Raw genomic sequence first — 14,560 nt, forward strand, 5'->3', positions numbered from 1 at the left:
CTGGGTATTTTGTGCTTTGCAAAGTTACCATCTCTTCTTTTTTTGCTATAGCTAAGAAGTCATAGCAGCTGGATAAACTAACATAATTTATCATTAATCCTCAGCCCTCCAGTCTTTACTGACTCTGGCACGTTCTATTAAACTTTGTGTCTCATTGTAATATGATTTCAATTCAGTGACTAAACGTATTTATTTTGAATTAAGATCCCAACTAGCCAGGGCAAATGCTACTAAACCCATGGCCTGTATCATGATCTTGAGTCAAGAGAATGGGAAATAAGAAATAGAAGTTTAATCCAGAAATGAGGTAGGATTAACTCTTTTCTGAAATCATTGCAGCAAGACCACTCTTAATGCATTTAGCAACAATTAATTCTCAAAGCCAAAACAGCTGCACATTGCTGATGCTCTCCAGATGCAAGGTAAGGAATTAAATCATGGGATAATTCAATTGGAAAATTGCTTGTAATTATGGAGAATGCAGCGTCTGCTTGACTCCTCGTGGTGATTGGTAGTTGCTTTAAGAATAGTGAGGTAGTCTGTGCAATGCATGGGGAATACAAATAAGTAGCTGTGTTATGAGAAATCTCATTTAGTTTCACAAAGATATGGTTTTAACATGATTAAAACTGTATTTGCTGACATTAATGATAATCCATTTTCGCTGTCCCATTACTGCCAACGGCCCCCAGTCGCACACAGAGCAGCAACATTCACTGACAGCACCTTCCCTCTGAAGGAACTCTGAGTGCTTTGCAAACATGCACAGCATGGTCCTGCTCTAAAGCAAGGACCCAAATAGGCCAGTGTGTCTCACCTCATTTAAAATATCTGCATGCAAACAGCCTTGTTCTAACAGGTCACTTAAATCTCCAATGCCACAAGGTTGACAACTGCTGGAAATGAAGAATCGTGCTCCTTCCCTTCAAATACTAAAACTCTCAGCAGTAACAGAGGAGAAGGCTGCCATAAGGTCTAGTCAGAGACCCTCTAGTACTGACAGCATGGAATACCCAAAAGAACTGGCAGCTACCAGTGGAGAAGAAGAGCCATCTTGTCATCTCTAAACTGAGCATGTATTCTGAAAATAACAGGATGATTCAGGGTTTTGCCATCTTTTGTAGAATCATTTTACCAGAACTGATGTTTATTAGCATTACAACACGTGACAGGGTTTGCTCGCTATTTTAAAGTTGGTAGAGTGAAAGACCAAATGGCTGCTCTGTGTGAATACATTCCTACAGAGTCAGTGACTGAATGAGAAAACCACCTAGAAATACTAATTTTGTTTCATGGTTTAACCATTAAAACACACAGCTCTCAGTGTGTAAAACTCCAGTTATGGTAGCAGTGGTTACTGTGACATTACGTTATCTCTTCTTTAGCTACTGAAATGTTTGCCTGAATTTTTTTCTTTCCTTTTTACTTTAAAAAGCTTTAACAGAAAAACCATTAAGGAACAAGAGATCAATTATTTACAAGTTGCTTCAAAAATCAATCATCCAGTATCAAAGCTAAAGTTGTTATTTTTAGCAGTATTAACTACACAATAATTAAAATTTATTACAAAGTCACAACCCCTCATTAAGTTGCTGTCAATTGAGGGAAAAATTCCTCAAAAGCAATTCATTTTCTTTAAAGTGATTGTAAAAAGATTCCCATCAATTAAAGAGACATCTGGTAATACAGAAAAGGTGATAAATTATCTCCTTTTCTCAGTGTTAGTACTTTATAGACCAAAGGTAGTGCAGAAGAGAAATTCTAATGGTTTTATCTTGTCCTGAAAAGGAGAACAAACAGCCTTGTGTAGGGCCATATAGATCCAATCCTGCAGAGACAAGCCTTGCATTTCAATCTAACCAAGATTTTCAGCAAATTCTGTAGATATTTGGGCAATCATAATAAATAGAGAAGTTCTTTGCATGTTTTATTGCAGCAAAAACCACCAGAAAATTAAAAAAAAACAACCTAAAGCAGCTGCTGCTATGCAGCAAGGCTTCCAGTGACACAATGCACATTTATATCACCTTGTGGCAATGTCAGGCTTTAAAACCATCCCAGGCTTTAGCCCAGCAATAAGAAACTGGGAGCATCCTCAGCAATTTCACAAACAGACTCATTAAAAATGTGGGCTAGCAAAATGCCACTTCCTGAAGGCTGTACCCCTTCATCCAGCCATCCCAACGATACTTTCTTAGGACAATACCTGATAACAATCAGAGGAGGGCAACAGAGCAGGAAGATGACTTTTAGAAAACAGTTCTTAGGAAAAATCAGCAAGAAAGATCCCCCAGCAAAATACAACCCACACACAAATAAACAAGGAGCTTTGATTACATTTGGGATTGAAAGAGGTTAATCTGCAGTTCACTCAGGTTTCTGCAGTTTGTATTACCAACAGTTTTAGCAACAAGGAATTGTTCAGTAACTCAAGTTTCATTTTTAAAAAGTTTAGCTTGCTGGTAAAAGTAATGTACTAAGTAACCACCCAGGTAACCAACAAATCTGTCAATTTTTGGAAGTTGTTTAGGTCATTCCTGATGCAATGCCCACTGCCAGCTTCACACTCGGGGTCAGTTTTGCTGTAATGCAGTACATTTCACCTGCCCATCCACAAAACACTTCGAAATGTAAAATCTCATTCAGATAAAAACAAACAAACAAACAAATAAACATAGTAGAGAGTGGTTAAAGGCACATTGTCTCTAATGTGCCTCTTTTCCATACAGCCAATTCCTGTCTCTTAATTCAGGGACATCCCAGCCAAACTCCTCCATGCAAAATAGCTCTCCCCACAAGGTAAGCAGTGCTTCACACCCATGTGAGATCCTTCAGCTGGTTGGAGCTCAGTTATTTCAATTTCACTTTGTCACTCACTCTGTAATGACAGTGCAGCTCAACAATCACTCAAGCACTGACCCTGCTCCAGAATTTTCTTACAGCTGCCCTTACCTGTCCAAACAAACACCTTCCCCTGTAAATCAGTGGAAAGAAATGGAAGCACTCATCTATTACACAAACATTCACCCAAGCACATCTGCAAATGCACAATACCAGTATTATTGGAAGGAAAACCTGAACACTGATTCCCAGCATTTCACCTGCAGTGAAACTCCCCTCAGTCACGGCAAAAACCCACTGTACAACAAAACAGGAGGTCTTGTGTTAATGGAAGCCAATGCTCAGTTTCTAAACAGTCAGCATTTTAACTTCTAGTTCTTGAGTATTTTTTAATTTTAAGGCAGTTGGGAATAATACTGCTGAATCCAAGCTCACCAAATATTCCAGAAGTTTCCATATTCAGTTCAGCCTGGCACTTAACAAAAATCACTTCTTGGACAGCAAACACCTGCCATTAACCACCTGTTTTGCAAGGTGACCACAGAGAGAACTGCCTGCAGCAAGCCAAACACCAACCCTGAAAATGCCTGGAGTACATTTTAATCATCCCTTGCTTCAAAGCCATTACAGTTACCACTGGATTTTTTTTTCAGTGTAACTGGGATCCAGATTTTCTGTTCTCTAATTAGGTGATCAAATCCTTCAAAGATAAAAACTCCTTCTACACCTTATTCACCTTTCTCCATTGATGGATAAAACAATCAGGTACATATGCTGCACTGGTAGTCAAACTTAAATAAATGTCCTTACAGAAACTTGCAGTTAAAAACGTTAATTGTTGCTATTCACTCAGCTGTTGCCACCAATCCCAAATGGCCTGGCATCTTTACTAAGAGGCTAATTTTAGAACCTATGCTTGCTTAACAGATACCTCTTTGTCTTGGTTAGTCATTAGGAAGGTCATTACTTTTGGAGTTAGCCACAATTTCTGAATTAAGTTATACAACATTTTGTAATACTGTCTCATATTCTTGCTTTTTACCCTTAATTAATGATAAAACAAAAATTAACTATCCAAGCTATTAGTTCCTCAGAAATCTTGATTTTCTAATAGCATGGCAACATTGGTTTAGTTATCCAACTGTCTGAGGGCAATGTGTTCAATGACTACAAAATTAAAACAGCTTTCCCTACTGTGCAACATGGCACTGAGGCCACCAGAACAATCTTTCCTTTTCCTCCAATCTGAGAAAGTTCCGTTTGTAAAATTCCAAGCTGTGTGTTGCAGCAAACTTTCACCTCTAATGGAGTGGCCTTGTTGACATGTAGGATGAACTCAGGCAGACAGGCAGAGCCTCCCCTATCAATACCTGGTAGTCTGAAAAGCTGTAATGTTTTAGAGCAGTTAAGTACAAAACAACCTCTGTCTCCTCCTCAAATACTTTCACACCTTCAGGAAAAACACAGAGTGGAATTAAACCTGCATCCTAATGTTGTTTTAACATGGGCTTTTTGTTTCTTCCATGCTCTGATTAAACACCTTGAAAACAGAACATCCTTGAACCTTCTGCTCAAAATCAATACGGGAGCTCTGCAGCTTGGGCTCTTCTCTGATAAACAAACCTACTGCGACAGGTGAAAAGGAGCTGTGATCTAACCTTTATTATGCTGTTTAAGTGTTCTAAATTACTGCCAGAGATGCCTATCTGTTGTACACAGCAAAATGCTTCCCTTCAGTGCCTGACCTTTCCACTTCCCCCCTGGAAGAAAAGGAAAGCAGCAGTATGTCCTCCACTAAAAGCAGCACACAAGGTGAATTTTTGTAGTTCAGTCCTTCATCGGGTTTATCCTTTTAACACAGGCAATGGTAAGTAACAAATCTGCTGCTTCTGCTGTTTGAACATCTTTCCAAATGTGGAGAAATCTACTCATCACCTTGTTTACTCATGTTTACATGAGATAATTTAGAAAGACAGCCTCTCCCAGAAGAGTGGTTAGACTTGCTCACAGGCATAGAATAGAAAAAAGAAAAAAAAATGCAGAACAATGGCTAAAAGCCCACTATTACATTTCTTAAATTCTTAAGGAAATGCCATTTAGAAGTAAGTGGTCCTCGCTTCTCTCCTCTCTGTTGCGACACTGAAGCATTCAGCTAACAAGGCTGGCTTTCATTTGACTTTACAACTGATAGGAACCATTAATGTGAATTATAAATGATTTTTTAAAAACACAGTATTTTCATTTTAACAAAAGACAGTGACTCGTATTTAACTTTTATAAAATCCTGTTTACTTGGGGAAGGTGAAAGATGAAGGCCAAGCATTTCCAAATTGCTTGCATTTGATAGATGAGAAAGCCTGAGCTGTTGAGACTAAAGGGACTCACAGGGACTTGGAGAAAGCAATTTCCTTACCATGAGTGGCACACAAAATTTAATTTATTGCACAGAAAGGAAGTGCTGCTCAACACAGGAACAGGGTCTAGGACTGGAGGTCCCAAATCAGCAAAGAGGTATTGTGGTATGTTCCCCAGCAGAGTTACAACACAACATGGAGGGCCATGTTCTATTGCCCCCCTCAGCTCACAGCCTGTCTGAAGAGTGGGAGAACAATTGGGGAAGTCCAGCCATCAATTTTCTTCCCTCTCTGCTCTCCCAGTATGGCTGTTCCCATCTTCATGCATTGTACCATCTGTTTAATCACTGTGCTCTCAAAACAAGCAAGCAAAGAAAACAGATGAAACTTCAGGGATAGCTTCTAGCTCATAATTGAAAGGATGATTATTCATTAGAATCTAGGCAAGTTGCTTGGGGCTGCCAAAACAGGCATTGCATGGTATTATGAAATTTATTTTTTTAAAGATAGAAAACAGAATTCTCATTCAGTATCTTAGCTTTAACTCTGCAACCTTCTTTGGTTATTTTGAGTGGGATAAAATAAGGATGCTGAGTTTAAGCTACTATATGAGAAAACAACTAAGCTCAGAGGCCCCACCCCCTTCAAGGTAAAGGTAAAAAAAACCTACTTTTGTGAGCTTTATATTAACAATTTCTGCAAGATTTAACCTCTGAAAGCACACCTAGGGGAATAATTCTTGCAACACCTCTGAATTGGTACATGTAATTGTGAGAAAAATGAGATATTACAAAAGCATTGGTATCAACACATGCTTTACAGAATTACATCTAAACAACTTGAAATTAATCAGAAAACCAAGGAGAGAAATATTGAAAAAAAAGACAATCAATCCTGTCTTTACCCACATTTACCAAAATGGTTAAACTCTACTTGGGTTTAGCTTCATCCACACAAAGATCCTGACTGAATCATATTTTCTCGACCGCTGTTCTAAATTAACAATTTCTTATCTCTGATTAATTAGCTGGACTTGTTCTTGGCAAGAGTCACAGCAGTAAAACCTCTTAGCTTTTAAAATTCTGCGACTCTATTTTAATGTATTCATCCAAGCATAGGTGTGTAAGATAAGTACTGTAATACAACAGACTAGGAGAAGAATAACGGCAAAAATGCTTCAGTTCTTGTCAATCTGATTATGTTTTTAACAGACTCTCACAGAAGAGTTGTGTAGAAAATCCCACATGATAACATCTGCTCATTACCAGTGGAGCAAGCCAACTTCATGGAGGAAATACTGGAGACCAACAGGCCCCAACAATTGTTAGTGGTGGCTAAGGTGCAAGGGACACAAGTTTGGCACAGCAGGGAACACAGCTCACCACACTGGGCTTTAGTTTCTCTCTGATAACAGGGAGAAAGGCTTCTCCCAACTCCTCAAAACCATACCAAGTGCCTTATTTAGTAGAGCATTCTCAGAGCCTCCTAGGTGGGGTGCTGGAGAAGCACAAGTTTTTGTATTTTTTGGCAATGGATGTAGTTAGACCATGCTTGCTAAGGACAGCCAAAATGTAGCCAAGGAGCTGCCAGGCTCACAGGGTCTTGCTGACACTTCTTTACCATACATTGTATTTTTGTGTACAGAGCCATATGCATGAGCTGTCATTGGCATGGTAAAAAAATAAATATACAAAATAGAAGAAGTAGGTAGGCTAGAAAGAAATCAAAACTACCAAATAACTCACTAATCCATTGAGGATTTTTTTGTGCAAACATTTGTTTTCCATGCTTAAAAAGTTCAGTTAAAAAAAAAAACCTCTGAACACAACATATGCATGGACCTACACATGCATTTCATGAAAATGGACTTTGTCCCTACACTACAGAGGGAAAACAATTACATATGTGTGTTAATCTGGTATTCTTTTCCTATAAAAAGGTCAAACACAGCCAAGCAGGACACACTTCCCTCCAGCTGTCCTTTTAATATGCCTCTCATCCTGCCAAGGAGAAAGTGTCATTAGGAGTGAGAAAGAGACCATTTTACAAGCCATTTATTCTTCATTGTCTCTGCCTTTTCTGGATAAACTTGTTGGAGTACATTAGTCACAGGTATGCAGCAAGCCATTAGAGCATACTAACATCTGATGTACACTGAAATTAATTTTTCTTCTTCAGTTTGGGGAAGAGACTGCTGGATGTTGCATGCAAGCCTTCACTGAATTAAGGAATGAACAAACAAGATATCTAAAATCAACAAACCCACGTGCCTCTCCACAGTCTGTATAAATACATACCTACTCTATAAATAAACACACTGTCCTACAGTGAGACAATAATTTGCCTCTTTAGAGCAGGCTCATTAAAGGGAAATAATTTTGCAATAACAAAGCACAAGTGCAGTCCTATTGAGAAGAGCAAGCTGCAAAATGGAAGGAACACCTAGTCCATTTTTTGTACTGACAGAGAATGAGCTGGAATCTGATCCTTATAAAAAGGCTGTGTTTTTCCTTCTCCACAGCCCAGTGGACTCTGGAAGCAAGTTTGGTTTGCATTTAGTGTCTTAATGTTGCATAAATTCCTATGGGTATGTGTTGTAACACTTGATACGTTTATGTTGCCAAATCGAGTCTCAAAATCTAAATCTCATCTAGAACAGCCAGAACTCTTTGCTGTAAATAACATTTCTAATTCTAAACCTCCTGTTTGTATACAAATAACTTGATAGTCATCCCTACAAATCCATAAATCTCTCATTTGCAGTAAGATTGATGAATAATTTTCAGTCTGTGTTACTTCCAAACCTCACTTAATTCTTCTACTGTTTCACTTGTGGTATGTAGCTCATTCTTCAACTCACACACAACAATTATTTCCACTGAGACATGGACTAAATCTTAAAGAAGAAAATAACTAATAGGAAACTGAATCCCACTTGAATTAAATGAAAATACAAAAGTTCACAAATCTTCATGGGATACCTGCAGTTTACCTGAAGGCATATAAATAAAAAGATATGATGCCACCCTAGTTTTATTAAGGACTATTCAGCCATCTGGACTGAACCAGGATGATCCAAATTCTTCTCCAGCATTAGAGAGAAAGATGCAATAAACATTCAGGTCTGCAAATTTTTTTGTCAAAATTTGTGACAGGTTCAAAAACATTTTTCCTCCAAATAGAAATTCTCCTGAGAAAACAGTTCTTGGTTTGTTGTTTCTTTTTCCAGGCCTAAGGTGTCAAGACCTCAAACTCCATGTAATGATTTACTAAATAAGAAATACCTCTGATATCTTGTTCAAAAGACACATAAGCTGGATCAATTCTATGAGATCAAGGCATATCCTCAAACCAGTAAAAGAATTAATGTAAAAGGCAAACTTTTCTCTGTCTAGTGTGAGCCCAGCTACTCTCCTTACTCTTTACTCTTTCCCCTGGCAAGTAGCTATCTTCTTCTAAGAGAATTTCCAACACCCCCCCTGTTCTTTTTTGTGGCATTTTAAGTGATACAAGTATTTTTTTGAGTTTTACATGAAAAATAACTTATACTCTACTTATTTCTTGCAAGCCCACCCTGATTTATACTCTTCTGTTTTGTTAATAAAGTGATAATCTGAAACAAAGTATTATTTATTATCTTTTATTATCTGTCTCATTCTTCTTTGTCTGAGGAATCATAAATTAAAGTCAACAGCCATTTTATAATCCTGCAGTTCATTATCACCCATTTGCTAATAGGCTCAGTGCCTTAGCCTTGCTCCATTTCTTTAGTAATAATTATAAAAATTAAAACTACATTAACACAATATGCAGATACTTCTTTAGAACTTACATAAGAGCTTTTCAACTAATCAGTGGCTGGTTAGGGCACTGTCCTCATTCATCTCCCACTTCCCCTGCCATCCTTCATAAAAGTTTAATCTATATTTTCCATTAAGAAGTTGTCTCAACCAGAGTTCAGATTTGCACAGGGAGGCTTATTACTTTTTTGATTTTTATTTGGAATGGTGGTCATATCTCCACAACTTATCTCTTCATCTGAAATTTTTATCAAGCAGCTGCATGTTTTCCTGGTCCTGAAATCTTCAAATCAGAGAAGCAGAAATTTGCTTACTTGATCTAGAATCACAAGATTTAAAAGAGGAGCAGGCAACTTGCTTGTATAACCACAGTCAGGAGCAGTCAAGACTTTAATCCTTCCCATTTAAAACTGCATTTTTGGTTAGAAACAGATCACTCTGAAATTTGATCAGACCAGGACTCAGTTTACATGCAGCTGTTTTGAGTTCACTGCTACTGGTCCTGCCTCCTTAAATACAAAGGACTAACTTTGTAGGAGATGTTCTCTCTCTTCCTTGTAGGATTTGACTCAGAATGAAGCCCCAGTTGTGGTCTCAGATCAGGGACCACAGTTACTGCCTGCCAAAGTCCCTGGCAGCACTGCAGGAAGCTGAGCCAGGGCTTCTCTGGAGGAAGGAAAATACAGCACTGCAATAAGGTAACAGGAGAGGTGAATCCTGAAGAGTCCCAGCGGCTGATGGCTCTTAAACCATCCCTGATGGATATCAAACTCAGCGTTGTGTCCTAGAGGCCCCCATAGTACAGAAAACTCTGGGTTTGACTCAAGAGTTGAGAGGCATAGAATTTATGGCTAGTTTGACCCATTTCAGATTTATCAGAGAGGCAAATGACTCTTGAGCATGACAAAAACACACATCCACACAGCTGAAAGTGCAATTTCCTTGGTCTACAAACTCCTTCCTTCTAACCACAGACTGGGCTCTCTCACCTGCCTCCTTAGGAAATAATGCCACAGTTGCAAGATCTCCAGCTCCTCATGTTTCATTACGATTGACTGCAGTGCATTTGCTGGTATAATATATTATGAAGGGTCATGAATAATTAAAAATTAATCACACTTGTCAAAATAAATAAATGCAGTCAGTGATGCAGAATGCTTGAATTTTTTATAGCGTCTTTTTGCTTATTCATGAATTAAAAGAAGTCTTGTAATCCACAATGGATTGCCTGCTCATTGCAGCTTGTGCAGGCCCCAGTCAGATCCCAACAGTGGAGGTTTTCCTGTCAGCCTTTAGCACATCAGTGGAACTTTAACCTTACATCTCTGACCCTGCAGAAAGTTACCTAACTCCAGCAGATCTTCCGGGACCTCGCTGGCAGATAAACCAGTGATTCTCTCACTCCCTGTTCCACTTATAAGATGGGGCAAACAGAGGAGAGTGAAGCATTTTAGCACAAATTTAAAAAAATCAAAACCTTGATAGCCTCCCTAATCTACATCTCTATAGGCAAACAGTCCAGCAGTTATTCCTACCAAATACTCAATATTTTTGCATGGTTTGATAGCGTTCCCAAGGCTTGAACAGAAGAGCAAATAATAGTAAACTCAATAGCAAATTTAAATAGCAACTTTTCTCTGACACTCTAAATTGGTCTAAAACTGTTAATGCAGGTCTATCTTTTTTCAAAGGGAGCCTAAGCCTGGGCTGGGAGGTGGGCCAGGACCACACCACCCCTATCAGACCAAGGAGCCACTAACTTTCAATGTTTGGCTCTGAGAACAGACAGCTGGAAATAGAAAATGACAAAGAATGTATGAACAGGGAGAGCAAACAATTGTCCCTCACCACTCCTGGACTTCAGGGACTGCTCACATGAGGACTTCCTGGGCCAGAAAAGGTTCTATAGAAAATTTAGTAGCTGTAACTATTTCTCTTCCCTGCACATATCCTGTCAATTTGCACAGCCACAGAAGGTTCCAGCAAAAATAATACCCTGGGAAGAATGTTCCACAGTTTCACTGTTTGTTAAATACTGAGGGATCTCCTTTTGTTTTGCCTGACATCTAATAATTTTGCTTGATGCTGTTCAATACTATATTAGAAGAAATATCAAATATTCCTTTTGTACTCATCCTTTCAGTGTTTTACCTTGGGAGTTTATAAACCTTTATACATATTTTATAAATTTCTGATTTCTACACAACCCTGCATGTATTCCTCTAGATGCTTTATGCAGGCAGGGTAGCCCTAGTCAATTTAAGTGTTCCTAGAAGACAACCATTACATACTTTGTCATATTTGTTTCCATTCTCTAAAAACTTTCCCAACTGTACTAAAATATTTTTGATGCATGGAATCTAGAACAGAAGACCGAGTTCTAAATACAGCTGCCCCACACATTTATACTACAGCATACTGTTCCTATTCTCCACTCCCTTCCCACTGAGCCCCCAAATCACATTTATTTTGTGACTGCTACTGAGGTGATGCTTTCACAGCTCTATTCTTACACTTAAATCAGCTTAAATGACAGTAACCAGCTCAGAATCTGTCTGCATATATGCCAAGCTCTGATTGTGTCTCCCACCACCTCAATTCAAATAACCTGCACTAAATTTTACCTGCCACTGTTAGCTGGTTAAGCATCCCTTTTCAATTCCTTGCAAACCAGACCCTCAATCTTTTACCCTGAATAATTTAATATCAAACTCTGCCACCTTGCCATCTATTACCATCCAGAAGATCAATGATTTGTGTGACACTACTGCTGAACATGCCAAGCGAGCAGCTTGCTCAGCTGTGACTGCAACCAGATGCTGAGACACCAGCAGTTAGCTCTTCCTCTAGGAAGCTTAATCCATGCTGACTTCTGATTTCTTGACACTGAGGGACAGGAGCAAAAATACAGAAATTCTTCCAATGTGTCTCTTTGGGAGATCTACCAATGACTTTCTACTGAGCGTTTTACAGAAACTCATGTGAAGCCTAATGAATCATACCAGAGGCATTTGTCTGTATCAATGTCTTGCCATGACTTGATAACCAAGTGACAAGGATGAGCTAAACCATCCCAAAATCTAGTTAAGCTATCTGTTTATCTCTGTGCATTACTGTCTGCAAAGGAGATGAAATGAGATTGAGATAATTGCAAGTACAATTTGCAGGAAACAGTGGGGGTTGGAACTACTGTGCTTAATTATTTCAGATTGAAACAGACCACACAACTATCTGTGCCAAACAGCTGTAATTAAAGTGATTTAAAATAGAGAGATGCTAGCTCCAAGTGTTGATTTTCAAATGAGTCTTTATACATGCAAGAGTTACAGTCATCGATGAGTTGCAGACCTGCAGCTCCACTAAAAAAAAAATTACCACTATGTCCAACATGCCTGGTAATTTTAAAAAACAAGCCCACACATACGCAAGCAAACAAACCACACAAAATAATCTATACTAATGCCCCACAAATCTAAATCTACTCAATCAATTTGACACTGGTTATCTGCCCCTCAGAACAGAAGAAAACAGCAGAACACACGTTTCAGCCTAAATTGCCTATATTCCAGATGAGAACCTCCAACCTTTGGGCTTAGAAATAGAATTTTAACACAATAGGCAACTGGAAATCATCAACCAATACCACCTTGGGCTTTGGGCTGCAGGGCCAGCCAACAGTCCCCCCTTCTCCTGCTTTGATAGATATACAAAACTGAGTTAGACAAAGGTATAACTTGACTGGAAAGGATCCAAAAGAATCATACATTTACAACACATAGCACCATGGGGTCCTGGCCAGGCTCTTTACCTGGAACAATACATTTCCTTCCTTGTGAGTTTTCCCCCCACTCCAGGAAAATGACAGCTATTCTTCTCAATTCAAAATAAGGTTTTAACTCCTAAATTTCAGGGGCAGCCAGCCTGCACTAAGATTTAAGAAAAAGAAGAACAAAACAGAAATTCTGATTTACCTCAAACATTCCCTGAGCTGTACCTTTGTAGGAAGTAATTCAGGCTGCGTGTGGATGTTTATTGATGCAGAAATCAGAATATATTTGCATGCAGCACAAATGTGGTCCATCTGCTTTACACACGACACAGATCACACCACAATGACTTGGTCTGCTGATGAATCAATGGGCCTTAGAAGTTAATTTATAATGGCTATCTAGGGAAAAGTACTATACTATTGGTATGGATGAGAAAACAGAATATGAATGAAAGCAGCACAGAAAATTTCCTCAATATTTGCCTGAACATAAGAACTCTCATGAGCAGCCAGACTGCAGCTCTGCAAAGTCAAATTCTGTCTCCAACGCTGGCTCCTAAGAAAAGAATTCTTTCACTTGCAGCCTTTTGTGTAAGACTTCTTGACTCTAAACAGACTACTGAATTAAACATCCAGTGATGAATGTATTCTGCAAGAATTCATCTGATCTTTCTTTAAACTTACACACACTTCTGGCCCCACAACATTAATTCATGTATTTTATTAGCACCGTTTATTCAGGTACTACATGAAAAATGTCTCAGCTTGCTTGTTCTAAACCCAGAGCCCACCAACTTCACAGCTGCTTTCCAATGCTCTTCAATCTGCTTTTTAAAGACCTCTAACCCCTGCCATCAGAGATTGAATTGAGAATCTTTGTCTGTTTAGCTTTTCCTACTACGGAAACTGTTCCATATCCCTTGAAATTTTTGTCATCATTCCTGACACCTCTTTGTTCTCCTGGATAAAGCTTGTAGCTCTAACTGCCCCATATTCATGTTGTAGATCCATTCTCATCAACACCACCTTCCAGAGAGAAGTTCCAAGCAGGTGTCACTAACAGCTGAAAGGATGTTAAGAGTTTTTCTACTTTCCCAGGATTAGAAGAGCACAAATATATCTAAAAATCTTTTCAGAACTTGAAATCTTAATGAAATATGCTGCTGTTCACAGATATGATCATAAGCAGGAAAAGTAATTCCAATAAACCACATTTTTTTCCAAGAAAAAAAAAGTCTGTTGTACTCCTATCTTTTGAGACCTCCTAGCTCTCTTTAGAGACAGGATCTTTTTTGTTATACTAAGGACAAAGCCCATCTTTGTTTTCTTACCAAACAGAGAACCTAAGCCCTGGATGGAAGGATATTGCCTAAAATGGTCTGCAAACACACAAGTGGTAAACAGGACCTAGAGCAAAGATAAGGCCAGACTCTTCCAAACACTGAATGACCTTAAACATGAGCACCATAGCACAGTTTTCATCCAAATATCAGCCACGGGCCAGCCCAGTTCAGATTTTACACAAGACTGTATTTCATACTTTGCTTCTGAGATATATGATGGAGCTTGCCTTTAGGTGAAAGCAGATCTCCCCTGTGCAGAACAACCCCCTTTTGTTTGTCACTCTGTTTTCACTCACTGTCTGTTGAGGCAAAGGGATAATAGCTGTCTTTAGCACTTCAGGGGAACATATTTGTTTGGGCAGCATTTTGGGGTTTTCTGTTATGGTTATTTTAGGGGGTGGAAGCAAAGGTGTTTTTATTTTAAAACTAATCACTACTGATGGCATTGCACAG

At 38.8% G+C, this 14,560-nt stretch overlaps 1 protein-coding gene across 1 annotated transcript in view; it reads right to left on the reverse strand.

Moving 5' to 3' along the window:
* The window catches only part of LOC115902841 (ALK tyrosine kinase receptor-like), a 277,205-nt gene that overhangs the window by 169,216 nt on the left and 93,429 nt on the right, over positions 1-14,560 (reverse strand). The gene's annotated exons all lie outside the window — the stretch shown is intronic.

This window comes from Camarhynchus parvulus, chromosome 3 (genome assembly GCF_901933205.1).
Source record: "Camarhynchus parvulus chromosome 3, STF_HiC, whole genome shotgun sequence".
Taxonomy (NCBI): Eukaryota; Metazoa; Chordata; class Aves; order Passeriformes; family Thraupidae; genus Camarhynchus; species Camarhynchus parvulus.